The 14,725-nt window shown below is 39.4% G+C and overlaps 1 long non-coding RNA gene across 1 annotated transcript in view; it reads left to right on the top strand.

Annotated features, from left to right (window-relative positions):
- Nucleotides 1-1,894: 1,894 nt before the first annotated feature.
- Nucleotides 1,895-14,725, top strand: part of LOC138923646 (uncharacterized) — a 59,177-nt gene continuing 46,346 nt past the window's right edge. Inside the window, exons 1-2 of the long non-coding RNA XR_011437563.1 lie at nt 1,895-2,832; nt 3,833-3,952. This is a non-coding gene — a long non-coding RNA (uncharacterized lncRNA). The remainder of the gene's footprint in view (nt 2,833-3,832; nt 3,953-14,725) is intronic.

Genomic DNA, 14,725 nt, shown 5'->3' with positions numbered 1-14,725 from the left:
CGAAAGAAAGATTTCTTGGACTCTCAAGATCTGGCAGTAGTGCTCTTTTATTTAGATAATAGTGTGGAATAGCATGGGGACAGGACCCGTGGGCAGTCAGGCCGCTGCGTGGGGACAGGGCCCACGGGCAGGAGGAGCCGCTGCTGCCCTGAGTTGAGGGTCAGGGCTAATTTTATAAGGCATGGGTATGTGAGTCATCTCTTTACAAGACAAAGGAAAGAACATGAAAAAAAGTTAAAATGGTATCAGTGCAGGCGGGGGGTCTGGTCATTGGGTGATCCCATGACTTTTAGACAAGAATCAAATTGGATTAAGTAAAGGTCAGAAGCCACCACCCTAAATCAGTTACATGAGATTGCCAGACAGCAACCAACCCAAGTTCTTGCCTTCCCCATTAAGAGTTTCTAGAGACAAGATCATCTCCCTTCTTCCTGGTGCAGAGGGGGAGGCATGGAGATTTCCTTCACAAATGCAAATGTCTCTCCAAGGGCAAGCAAATTCTGCTCCTCGGAGCCTGCTTCTCATTTGCAGTTTTCCTCATCAAAAAGGATCTTACTGGAATTGATACCATTCCTTCTGGATTGCAAACAGAGAGCTCATCTCAATTACTATGGTGGCTCCTGTAAGGAAAGCTTGGCTCAGGAAAGAGCCAAAAATATCTAGTCCTGAAATACCAGGATGCTTGTTTCACAAAGGGTGGCATCCCAAGTCATGTTTGTAGGAGGGATGTATTTTCTTCATAAGTGATTAGATTTGATTGACTTCAGGGAAAAATTAGTGCTTACCTTGGCACTGCTCGTTTCATAAACTAATGAGAAAAGCAGTTCCAGCCCTCCCTGATAGGGTGGAGAAATGTAATTGGAGTGACTATTTTTGCTTTTCCTTGTGGCACTAGATCTCCCCTCTTCCCTTCCCCCTCTCTTTCTGAGTTTGCACCTGGGCACCTCGTTAAACACCTAGCTAAAGCCTGAGGACCCTAGTGTTTAAGCCACACAAGAAGCTACCAAGAGTTCTCCTTTTTCCAGAGGGGCAGTGAAATTTTCCAAGGGAGGGAGCAAGGTCTCAAGTCTGGCTTGATGAAGGGAGGGATTACTTGAGAGGATAAAGAGTTTAAGAGATGGTGAACATCCATGAACCGTAGTCTTTTTGTAGAGGTCAGAGACTGTAAGCCTTCCTAGGGTTACAAAACAGAGGTGAAGCTAAAATAAAGGAAAGAGGGTCTGTTCCTCCCAGACCATCTTGCTCCTTTGAGAGTTCCTTGACCGTTCAATAAGGATTCTGTGTATCTCCATTGAGTCGGGTGAACCTGAGTGGGTCTCGTGGAAGGTGCTCAGGAAGGTGGGGTCACTGCAATGCTTCCCAATCATTTTGCAAGAAGTTAGAAAGAGCGGGGCTGAAGGGCAGACTGCATCTACCCTCTCTCTCCCTTCTCTCCTTCCACTGTCCCCACCCGCAAACCCTCAACTCTGGGATTACTAGGAGAAGTCCTGTTAGATAAGTGCTCAAGTTCCTTTTTTCATTGTAGACTCAGAACAGTTTCTGGACCCGGTCCTTGCTGTTAGCGTAGGAGGGACTTAGGAGCTGGCAGTGGCTGCAAATATTCCAAAGCACAAAGAACAATGCAATCGAATACCCCAGTTTCTCTCTTTAGGTCAGTGTTCCCAAAGTGGAGGAATTACCACTTTTGGAATGTGCATCTCTGGAATGAGTGTGCAGTATGAATAATTTAAAAAATTCAATGGTTTATATGTTTTTGGCTTTGAGTCCGAGTGTACAGGAGCATGTTGCGCAGAGGAAGTTCATGTATGTTCAAAAGTTAACCCTAAAAATGCGCTAGTGAAAAACCCTTATTTTATTTTGTTTTGTGTGTTTATCACAGTTGTAGCTGAAGTTATCAGGCGGGAGATGTTCTATTTTTTCAATATGTTCTCATTTGTTTCCTGCCAATTTTTTGCAATATTGTGAACACATTTGTTGTGTGTGTATGTTTTAATTAAATCTGCCTTTGTCAGGCTAAGCAGTCTCTCATTATTGGCAAATATGGAAATACTAAAGTTAATACGCTATTTATTGACCATGAAAAGTTAAAGGATAAGATGTTTTATGGGGGAAAAATTCAATTTCTAATCTTCTACCCTTTATGAAGGATCTTGTCTTTGAACTGATCGTAGAAAGGAGAGGTTTTGCAGAGAAAGTAAAAAAGAAAGAAAGAGAAAGAAAACACCTACACAACAAACTTCTTTAACCTAAATAAGCACAGATTGAAGGAACAACCCACAAGAATTGTCTTCATTATTCCACAGCCAGCAGCCAAGGCTTATATCCCATTATGGAAATGAGAAAACCTTTGAACTTTGCATTGTACACTGCCAGGCAGCAGCACTTAAGGCTTAGGCAAACGATGTTTACAGTTGCTTTAGGGAATTGCTAGGATAATACCCCGGCTTGTATTTCTGAGTAGGCTTGATCCTGCCTTTCCACTCTGCATTTCCCCAAAGCAGAGGCTGGAAAGTCCTAAAACTGGATGAAAAAGAGGACTTTTAGGAGAAACACTTCAAGTGAGATTTCCCCCTGTGCCTTAGTCCTTCCCCTTGTTGCTAAGTGGTGGGTGGGCATAGAGGGAGGTCATGTGCCCTGTCCGGTCACGACAGTGCTATTCACTCTAAGTCTGGGCAAAAACTCCTTTGAGTTCATTTTCAGAATCTCTCAATACTCAGGAGGAATCTACATGCAGCTCGTCTAAGCATTGAAAGAACTGACTGGGAAGCAGTGCACCACAGTGGAAACCACGGGGCTGTGGAATCAGGTGGACCCAGGTTTGCTCTCAACCCGGTAACTGACCTTGAACCAGTTATTAATCTTTCAGCCTTTGACTTCCAATCTGCAAAATGGGAGAGGTAACAGGGAAGGGAATAGCATGTTCCGAATGTCAGTGTCTGATGAAGAGCAGATGCTTGTGCTTGGCAAATGGAATCTTCTAAGGAAATGGTCAATCCAATCAAATAGGATGTTTCAATGACTAATTGAATATGTTTAGTTTTAAAGCTGAACTAATTGGAAAGTTTGATTAAAAACCTGATTGTATATATGTGGATATGTATTTTTAGTGGAAAAATATCAACCAAACTAGTGATTTGCCATGATGGGCTGTAATGTTCACCACATAATACGTGGCTTATTGGCTGGATTTCTTATTTATTAACTTATGGCATTAACTACATCTTTAATCTTAGAAGTCCTTAGTTGGCTTGAATGAAGCAATGTGTCTCTGATTTTTAACCTCATAACCATGGAAGAAAGAGAGTATAAATAATATTAGTTCAAAGTTGTTATGTATGTATTTAACCTTGAGATATTGAGAGACATCACAGGGGACAATACTTAGGCCATGCTTAGAAGAAGAAGAAACACTAATTTATTATTGTCTAGTACTATTAAGTGAGTAAGAGATAATTTTCTGTTATATTAGAGCCATTATACATTTTGGGGCCTATTTGTTACAACAGCTAGCCTACTCTAATTATTACATATATTCTATTACTGTGGACTGGAATTTACATAGGAATGCCTCTAAATTTTATCTACCCAAATATTATACTTTTGTCAAGAACAAGATGCCTACTGGGTTTCATAGAGAAATGGAGGTTGAAAAAGGCAGAAAGAGATGTAAAAGATATTTCATAACTACGTTTTCTCAGCTGACACTATGCATAATGTTAAAATTTCTTTTGAAGCTCATTGAGATTATTTCCCTGTGTGGCTGGTACAGAACTGACCAAATTATTCATATAAGTTAAAATTACCATTGTGGTTGCTTCTGCCTGTTTTTCAGGATATAAAGAACAGTCACCAAGATCAAAGTGGAATTTCTTGCCAAGGGGAAAAAACAATGCAGAGAAAGGGAGAGCGAGCGAGCAAGTGGGATTCCACTGGATGTTGACTACATGCTAAGGTAGTGACAACTGAATAGAAGTCGAAGTGTTGAAAAAAGTGCTTTCATGATACTGAGTGCTGGGTGCATTGTCAAAGGAGATGGGTGAGGCCTTGACACAGATCAGATATGTGACTTTGATAAATCACTAAGATTCTCTGGGCCCCAGTTTTCTAATCATGAAAGAGGATCTGACCAGATGATTTCTAAGATATGTTAACTCTAAATATTTGATTCCAAGTCACGTAAGTGAGAGTTTAATGTGCCAAAAATTTTACATTGGTGCTGTAGTATAGTGAATGTCAGAATGCCCCCTCATCCCATTCCTCCTCCCTGAACACCCCATGGCTCATTAATATACATGCATAACACCATTTTCCAGGGCTTGGTGATGATGTTCAGTGACATCTTATGCGGCGCCCCATGGGCAAGGCGTCTGGGGCAGCTACATTCAATTTTAATTGAAACAAAGCAAAGTAGCAGCTGTTTGGCATTAAAGGGAATTTTAAGTCGATATTCCAATTCCACGAAGGGAAGGAGCAAACAAAAGTCAAAAACATTTTAAGCCAGCCAGTCTAAAATATTTAAGGCCTTCTGCATTCTCTCTACAAGTGGCCATCATCTGGAATGTGCTCTCATTTTCCTTTAAAAACAGAATTGACAACGATTTATGTAGGAGAAAAGATGTGTTGGCATTTAAAATACTGAATTCTTAGTTCATTGTCAGTCCCCCTTCCATAATTATGAGTTATTTGTCTAACCCTAATTTTCCATTATAGCTAAAAATATCACAATGAGAGATTCAAGTTGTATGTGGTGGGAGCAGAAGTGGCTCTTGTTTTTCCATAGCAACACGCTTGGCTTTATAGTGAAGTCTGAACCTAAAGGCATTCTTGTTCAAATGCCCAAACCCTGCAACTCTAGTACTGTGGGAGAGTGGGCATGCTCTGTGAGATTGTGCCTGACTTCTGTGTCTCAGACTATCAAAAGAGGCATATATAATTGCCTTATGCCAATGTACTCTTTAAAGTTAGGTAAAAACAGTGGAAGATGCTCACATTTATTCTGAACTCTGAGGCTGAGTACCATTTGTGCTCTTTGCACTGCTGTCCCCTTTTGCTATTTCCTAACTCATTCATTAAACAAATATTTCTTGAGAGACAGCTGTGTGCTAGGCATTTTAATAGGTGCTGGAGATACAGGGGCAAATAGGATAGATTTATTGCCTGTCTTTATCTAGTGGAGAAAACAGACACTGAGCAAGTAATTATAAACAGTAACTGAAGGGTTTGGGAATCAAGAAGGGGTGAGCTGAGCCTTAATGAATGAGTGGAAATTAACCAAGTGAAGTGGAAATTAGCCAGATGAAAAGGGTAGAGGAGGGAGGCATTTGAAGGGGTGGGGGCAGCTTCAACAAGTGAATTTATGCTGGTTTTATTCAGCAAACGTGTATGATCCCTTTGACGACTTTGGTGTTTATATGTCACTGGAATGTGAGAACGAGGAAGGAGGTGCAAGACATGGGGCTGGAGGCCTTTACAGGAGTCTGATCCCAGAAGCTCTCCTGTACCATTTTTGGGAGTTTGGACTGTATCCTGTAGGTAAAAGTCATTGAGGGTTTAAACAGGTAAATCAGATGGTCTTATCTTTTAGAAAGATCAGCATGTGGGAAACGGATGTGAGGGAATTGAAAAGAGAGCAGGACTTTCATAAGAAGCATTGTCTCTTCCCAGGCGACAGTCACAGCAAGGAAGAGATCCATACCTGATTCTCCCTGACAGAAGGTCTGCCTGTGAGCCTCCTCCCGTTCGTGCTTGTTGATATACAGCCCTATTTCAATGCCCAACCCAAATCCCAGGTCCTTTGTGGACCTTCTCTTCATCGTTCCCAGAAATTGCCTCTTCCTTTGAAATTCTATGCTTCTTGCTGGTTCTCTCATTGGGTGTAGAGTACCTCCAGCTTATAATGCTATTTATTTTTTTTCTCTATGAATCTTCTTTCCCTAAAAAACTCCTGAGGGATAGGGAAATATCTATATTTCTTTAAATCTGTAGCATCTAACACAATGCCTTGCAAAGATCAGAAGAGTCTTAGAGCTGGAAGGAACCTCAGAGATCATCCAACCCTCTTCATTTAATGGATGAAGAACTTGAGGCCCAGAGAAAAGAGTATCTTCCCAGATCTCACAGCTGCCAGTTTATTTTCCTTTCAGTTATCCAAACAGATAAGTATTTTTGTGGTGGATGATGATGAATTAGTTATCTATGACTTTATTAGGGAAACATCCTCTTGTTATTGTAGTTTAATGGGTAACATGATTCTTTGAGGATTGAAAGATGAGTATTGTTTATTAATACCCTTTTTCATTAATAAGGAAAGGCCAGGTTAATGTAATTTGTTTTCCTCCCATGAGAAAGCTCAGCAAATTCTACAAAATATTTGAACCCCAAGATGAAGTCATGCATTCAGTGTAATAGCAGCTGCTAACTAGATTAGGCATGTTCCACCCCCTACCCCCTCCAAGCATAGTTCTCAGAGAATAAAATAAGACACAATTTCTTCTTCCTAAATCATGAGTACCCTCACTATACACCCCCTGTCTTTACAAGCCATGATTCCTCTCTCCTATTCTCCCGTAAATAATGGTAAAGCCCATCCCAGTGCCTTCAAATTCGAGGTAAAGGGTGGAGGCCTTGCAGAATGCAAATTATCTGTTCAACCAGGAGCACATGGGAATTTGGAGATGATAAATGCTTTTTTACGATCTTAATGATTAAAACAGATTGCAAACTCTATACAGAGAGGACATGCAGGTAATGCAAATGAGTAAAGTTGGCTAGGTAGAGATGGCGAACTTAGTCAATGAATGAGTACGAGCTGACATGATAGCTCTTGCTCAACTTTAGTCATGTGTTGCTGTGAAAGAATTTGTACAAATTCTACCAGGTTGTCTGATTTTCCAAGGTAGTGCATAAATCTGGATTTTTATATGAAATATATCAAATCTCAACTAACGATTGTGGCTTTAAAAATTTAAAACTTTGTGCATTAAATATGGGAACAAGCAAAACGCTCTTGTAGTTGGGCCTGAAGTCTCATTAGTTTGCAACTTCTGGCTTCAAAAATTCCAGAAACTTACTTCTAGTTACTAGATATACAAACTAACTAATCTACCAGCAATAATTTTGGGGTACTTTGTGTCAAATATTATTCAAGATACTTAAGGGAACCTGTAGAGATTAATGACATGTTTTGGCTCACAATAGTTGGGAAGTATGAAACCATATATAAAAACAGAACTAGTGGCTTGAATTACTGTGCAAACTCAAAATGAGGCAGCCTATAAGTTAAATAAGAGTCCCGAGACCCCACCTCTTGAGGCCAAATTAGTGCCCCACCTTTGAGTCACATAGTATCCTCTGGAAACCCATATGGGTTTCCCTGCTATTCGAAAGTTTGCTTTGCACCACTTCACTTTAATGAAAGACCTACATAAGTAACTACTTTTGCAACCTGAAAGAAATCCAAAGAGGATTTTCCCTTTTACGAAAAAAGATGAAAATTGAAAATAGCATTCAGTGTTTGTTTTGCAGCAAGCCTTATAGAGGCTAAGCAGTCAAGCATACAGTCATATTTCAAGCCTGCCACATCAGCCACATCAGCCACATCAGCCACATCAGCCATGGCTGACAGGGAACTTCAACCTTTGACATCAAGGCAGGCAGACATAGAAGACGGTGTAGACATTAGTGACCTGCTTGCCCAGATGTATTCAGATGGTGATGAGATGTTAATAGTTGACCTCTTCCTCTCTCTCCTACATCCCAGTCTCCTGTACCCCCACCATCCCAACCTCCTGTACCCCCACCATCCCAACCTCTGACAACTCAGCCTAACACACCATCATCACCAACACCGCTTCTCAACCTTCCAGTGTGCTCACTGTCTTCCCAATGCTGGTAAGTGAAACTACACTGTACATACATTATTTCTACTTTCTATAGGCTGTGTATTTATCATATCATTCTTGATTTCAATATATATTAGTGTTATTTTAGGTTTCACGTGTTACTTGGTCTGATCTGGTAGGTTATTTTTTGGTCTGGGAATGCTCAAAATTTTTTCCCATATAAATTCATCCTAATTACTTCTTTGCTCTATGCCATTTTGGCTTACGAAGGTTTATAGTAATGCCCTACTTTCGGATAGTAGGGGAAACCTGTATGTCTCTCTAAATTCATTCAGCTCATTATAGTATAATTAAGAATTAAGAATCCACTTGATCCTCTTAAAATTTAAAACCTTGAGGTCATGGAATGCAATTTATATTTGTACCTCGTACATTTACCACAGTGACTATACATGATAGTTGCGAATTAAATGTTTGTGGAATGAGTCAGTAACAAATTGGAGCCTATAGGAGTAATTGATCACTTCAAAACACAGTAGAAACTCAGTATTTACTTGTTTAATAAGTGAATACATTCATTAAATGGCAAAGAAATGGTGCCAGATGGTAAAGAAAGACTTTGTGGAGAAAGTGACATTTTCACTTGACTTTGATGTGAGTGAATGGGATTTCCATACATAGAGACCCTCTCAAGGACATTTTAGGCAGGGGACAGTTTGAATGAGGTTATGATGAAACTAATTAGACTGATTTGGAATATGGAATTCCATTTTTATACCATAATTTTATTTGAATATGGTTTTTCTGTGGTTCAAATATTGTATCTCAATGTCCTGTGTCCATACATTTTAGGTTGTTCCCATCCCAGTATTTAGCACACTTAGTAACAAGCCTGTAATCCTCCAGGGAGATGAGGCTGAAGGTGGGGGGGGGGGGGTCCATGCCCCATTGCAGTGTTAGGCTTTCCTTCATCTACTTGTTTGGCTGGATGAATACTGGGCAAGGGGAACATGTGTGAATTATTTATGTCACTTGCTATGGTACTGATAAGAAATAATTCTTAGAGCTGTCTAATGTGGGAAACTAATAGCTTTTGGTGATTGGGTTTTATTCTTTCAAGCATTTCCCCATTTTCTCTACTCTGGCTAATTAGACATGCTCAAGAGGCCTGGCGTGTGGTGGTGGGGTGGGAGTCCTTCCCTCAGGATGGTGCCTCTTCTATGTAACATGCCCAACCAGAAATTGGATTGAGAAATCAGGAACTGAGCTTCCAGGCATTTTCTGGGTTCCTCGGTGACATGTGAACCTGGTCCATGAAATTCCCTGCCCCTGAAATTTTCTCTGCCCCTTCTCTGTTGCCACAGACTTATTCTAGAAGCTTCTTGAAATTCTTTTTAAAGCGAAGGGTATTTACATGTCAAAGGACAGATCGTTTTTTGCTATAGGCTTTTTCTCAGAGATTATGACAAAAATATTTCAAGAACCCCCCAAAAGTAAATTGGTCAGTCAGTCTAAAGGCTTATTTTTTACTATAATTTTATATATTCATGTGTATTACACATGATCAATCATTCTGGCAAACATCTTGTACTAAATGTGCTAATGAGCTAGAGAATCAAATATTTTGAAATTATAGACATGTGTAACATTGATTTTCAATATTTGGATCACATCAATAGTCCGCTCAAGGAAAACAACTTTATTAGGGTGGATTTCCATATACCTTATTAATAGTTGACAGGCAAAACAACGCTTGCTACATTGTTGATTTATTTCCTTTAACTCTCCGTACCCTCAGTCCCCTGACTCCTTAGTGATAATATTAGTAATAACAGAATTGTACTATTCATTATCTTTTGGGCACTGGTGAAGCCTTGCTTTTGGCTCACACATATTTTTCCTCCAAGTAATGCAAATGTTTTTCAGGTTGTTTTAGGAAATAGATTGTTGATGCCAGTTGAATGCAGGTGGGAAACAAACGAACAACAACCACCAATAGTGAAGGGAAGAATTAAGTGGGGAAGAGGGTACTGTGTGCCCTGGTGCAGAAGGTGCTGAGAGGACAGAGAAGGAAGAGGATTGAGTTCTGATATGCTCCAGCTCTTAACTGGGTCAGTCACTTAACCTCTCCAAGTCTTGGTTTCTTCATCTGTAAACCAGGGATAATGAGACCTATCTCTCACAGGAGTGTTAACAATTAAGTGGAGTGGATACAAATATCTGGAAAGACTTAACACAACTTAGCCCAAGGTAATTTAATTCTATTAATCTTCCTGCTTTTCTTCACCCTCAATCTCTCCCTTTCTCTCTCTTTTTCACTGCCTATTTCTTCTTACCAAAAAAAAAAAAAAAAAGAATAAATCTGACTTGTATAAGTAGAAATAGATATATTTGTTGTGTCAAATGACATGAGATTTTAAGAAAATGATGATGCTAACTCAGTGTACTAACAAGAACAGGCAGTCAGTTCTGTCTGACAGCCAGGCTTTCGTATTTTCTGGGATAGATAGAGATAGAAATAACATTTGTGGGGTACTTATGATGTATCAGGTATGCTGTACATCTAATTTGATCTCATAAAAATCCCATGAGATAGCATGTCCCATTTTACAGATGAGGAACTGAGGCAAAGACTGACTATTAATTTGTCTGAAATCACACAGATAATGAGTGGCATCAGTTGTTATTCAGACCATGCTGGCTTTTACTACTAAACCACACTGCCCACCTCTGTGGTTCTGAACCGGGGAGAGGAGCACATCTGGCTTATCTGGGGGAGCATATGAGTGGTTTGAAAAATTTCCTCCAGTAATTCTGATAGGCGCTTCTCCAGGTGAGAATCTTGATGTGGGATCCCTGAGCGTCTTGGAGGCAGAGACGCTGGTATTCTGTGGCTGCTGCTTCCCAGCCTGGCGAAGGGTAGGCACCACCTCTACTCAGTGATCATCAGAACAACCTGCAAATCTGAAACAATGCTGCTTCCTTCTTAATGGATTTTGAGTCTTTTATGTATATTTTCTACACCATGTTTATTGAAGCAAATACATTAAGAATCAAAAACTTGAGTGGTCTCTTTAGGGTCTATTTTAGAACAACAAAGAATTAAAAATAGGTAACAATGTTTGCATATATTTTTTTTAAAGCAAAAGGAGCCTCTTTCTTATAGCTTGGCAGGAGAGATGAGGGGTATGTTATCATGGGCATGGTGCTGTTGTTTACTAGCTGAGGTGCCAAAGACATCCATCTGTCAAGAAAATGTGTAGGATGTTGATCAAGCCTGGAGCCTCTGACACTGAACACCCTGCTGGGGACTAAAGATGCCTTTCCAATGAGAGCGCGCCTGCCTGATGGTACACTGCCTCCGTGAGAAGGGATTTCCATCCATCTTTCCACTGAAAAAAAGGCTTTCATTCCAGCTGAAAAAAGGGCACGGGAAAGTTGCCTTGATTTTCACAACAAGAGATGCAACCTAAGTGTTACATACATCAGAAATGTTGAAAGATCATTTCATTTTAGACTTTGACAAACCAAAGCAATTGGTATTTTAATACAATGAAAATAGCCATCCCTCACCCCAACCACTATGGAGGGTAGGTCTGAAAAGGAGAATATTTGAATGGAGCAGAGATGTGGCTTCAGCCTTCTGTGGCCTGTATTTCCTTCTCTGTTTTTGTCCCTGGTTGATGCTGTAAGTTCTCTCTAATAGCCTCTATTTTCTTATCCATAAAGAAAGCCACCTGGTGATAAATATATAATAGATAATTCACATTCTTTTGTTGACTGATATTGGACTTTGGGAAGAAGACTTGGAGTCTAGGGTGCCAGCTTATCAGGAGCTCCTAAATCCACCTGAGACTTTTCCAGCACTACTGAGTAGGTGCCATGTGTCATATGATGCCCAGAGCCTGTTCGACAATGATAGGGATATGAGCATCCCCTTTGGAGGCAAAAGTCCTCCATGCGGGGTGAAGATAACATTTTCTTAGCTCGCTCTTCCCCTCTTTTCTGTATAAAAACCAAAAATACTGTATTTGCTTTGGATATGTGTTGTCATGATGACAGAGGAAGAATTGCCGAATGGACAAGGGGTTGAGAAAATATGGGAAAGGGTTTTATCTCTCTACAACTCTGTCAATGTTCTCTTTATTTCTGAACCTAAGACATTGCATTACGCACACTCATGTTGCTAGCAGGCATCTTGGGGACCATAAGGTATGCTAATCATTGGAAAGCCATACAGGTAGCCTATGATTCCAGAGAGTCTGAAATTACCAAAGACAGGGGCTGGGGCAGCCTCTTGAGAGTAAGAGCACAGATAAGCCAGGTATTTGGTATCTTTTGGAGAGAACAACTAGTAATAAATTAAACTCTTTCCTTTTCAGCTAATTCCTATGGTATTGTTGAGTTGTATCATTATTTCTTCCCACTGCCTGTGCCTCCTACACGTCCTCCATTGTTTTTTCCTGACTTTCTTTGGAGGCAGTGTGAGGATCATTTGAAAGATGTACTTCTAGAGTGCATCAGGCTTTTGTGTAAACTCTTCCCTCTATCTGCTCACCCTGTCTCCCCGTTCCCATAGTCAAGTCTTTCTTATGCTTTGGATCTCATTTCAAATGTCATTTCTTCAGGGAAGTCTTCTTTGGCACCTCTTCCAGCCCACCTTGTGTTTTTCCTTCAGGGTACTTGTAGTTAGTAATTACAATTTATTGGAGGAGCACAATTTCTTCCGCAAGAATGCATATTTCATGAGGGCTGAGACGACTCCTGGTTTGTGGCTACTGACATCCCAGTATCTACAGCAGCGTCTGCCACATTGTAGGCTTCAGAAATTTTTGTGGAAAGAGTCAATGAAATGTTGCATTACACTTATTAAGCAGTATTCACTGGAGGCTTAACAGCTAGCCATGGATTGAGTTCTGGGCCACGTAGGGTATTTAAAAGAAGCAGAAGCCCACACTGTGTTCCCAAAGAACTTACAGTTGGTTTGGAAAAACTGGTTCCTCAGGAGAGCTAGCTAGTGACTTTTAAATTACATGATTTTCTAACCACACTGCTTCAAAAATCATAAATACGAGTAGAGTAATATTAATGCTAAGTAAGAGAAGTGGAGTAATTAAGACATAATTTATGTCAAGTATGTAGACAAATTTCTCCAGCCTCTGTTTCTACATTGACTTGTCATTTTCTGTTCTCTCTTTTGGACTTATTATGAGCACAGCTATATGATCTTCCTTTCTCGTTCTTCCCATCACCATCATGTCCTTGCATTTATTTTGGTCCTATCTGTATACTGTTGTGACAGGCGACTTGAAAAGGAGCTAGTAATTCAGGGACAAAAAAAATCTATGTGATGCTTAATGTTTTAGACCAAGATAAATCCAGAGAGTTTAGAAAGACAATATTTAAAGGTAGAGGGAAGTAGAATTGGATGTTTGTTAAAACCCTGAAAAAGATATTGATTTTCCCTGCTTTGAAGTGAGAGAAGAAATGATAGGAATAGACTTATAGATTTTATTTGATAAAATCCTTAGTATCCTTATCAGAAAAATGTTAAGTATGGCCAGCATAGAGTAAATATCCCAAAATGTTAATTATCATTTTACTGTAACAATGAAAAAGGACATAGGCAAAATAGAAATGAAAAAAGCAACCTAGAAACACTTTTTTTAAAAAACAGAAAATATGGCAAAGTATAAAGTTAACAGTTTTATTGAGGAGTTCTTATTATTAATAAGTGGGCAAAAGATCCCATAGTCATAATGTGCCAAAGAAGAAATTCTAGAAAACATATGTATAGAAAAAATATTAGCTCCCTAGATTTGCCTATTAAGTTTAATGAATAGGACAAATTAAAATGCAACTGAGAATACTACAGTAAAACTGGAAAGAAATTCAAAAGTATGCATGAATGATAAACGATGCTAAGAAATCATTGTCTAAAACATTGGAAACTTGTATTCCCAGAGACTTTCAACATAGCATTTTTTCATATTGGTGGAAAACTAGAAGCCACTTAAAATGTAATAACAGAGAAATGGTTAAATAAAGTATTCTTTATCTATATGCCCAATATTGTGCAACCATGAAAAAGGCAGGATGCGCAATTTTAAGTAACATAATATAAAAAATAGATATTAACTTTGGAAGATGATGTGGCAGTATTTGCTGTAATTTAAAATATTCCCTGGCCCACTACTTTCAATTCCAGGTATCTGTTCTATAGAGCGTGTGAACAAAAATGTATGTGCAATGTACAGTTGCTTGTAGGAGTATTCATTTTAAAGCAAAAAGTAGAAACAACCTAAATACCTAACAAACAATAGGGTTGTGTTTAAATTAAGTTTTAATTTTAGTGTGATGGAGTATTATGTAGCCAATCAAAAGAATGATGTGCCAGCATGGGAAAATTTCTAAAATATATTAAGTTAAAAAAAATTGAGTTGCTAGATAATGTATACAGTATGAACAAATTTTATTTAAAAAAACAAGCTATATATTATATTCAAACACATGACTATATATAAGTCCATAGAATAAATCTGAGACTAACACATACGGAAATGTTAACGGTTCTGACCTCTGGGAATGGGAACAATGGGAATGAGGAGGGGAATGATGAGGACTTTCATTTATTACTCTCTAGGCACTTCTGTGTTGTTAATTTCTTTTCTTATTTTAAAGATTGGCACCTGAGCTAACATCTGTTGCCAATCTCCTTTTTTCTTCTTCTTCTTCTCCCCCAAGCCCCCCAGTACATATTTGTATATTCTAGTTGTGAGTGCCTCTGGTTCTGCTATGTGGGATGCCACCTCAGCCTGGCCTGGTGAGCGGTGCCATGTCTGCCCCCAGGACTCAAACCAGTGAAAGCCTGGGCCACCAAAGCG

The sequence above is a fragment of the Equus caballus genome, chromosome 3, assembly GCF_041296265.1.
Source record: "Equus caballus isolate H_3958 breed thoroughbred chromosome 3, TB-T2T, whole genome shotgun sequence".
In the NCBI taxonomy this organism is placed as follows: domain Eukaryota; kingdom Metazoa; phylum Chordata; class Mammalia; order Perissodactyla; family Equidae; genus Equus; species Equus caballus.
The sequence above is the reverse complement of the archived record's forward strand: the minus strand, read 5'-3'. Positions and strand labels throughout refer to the sequence as shown.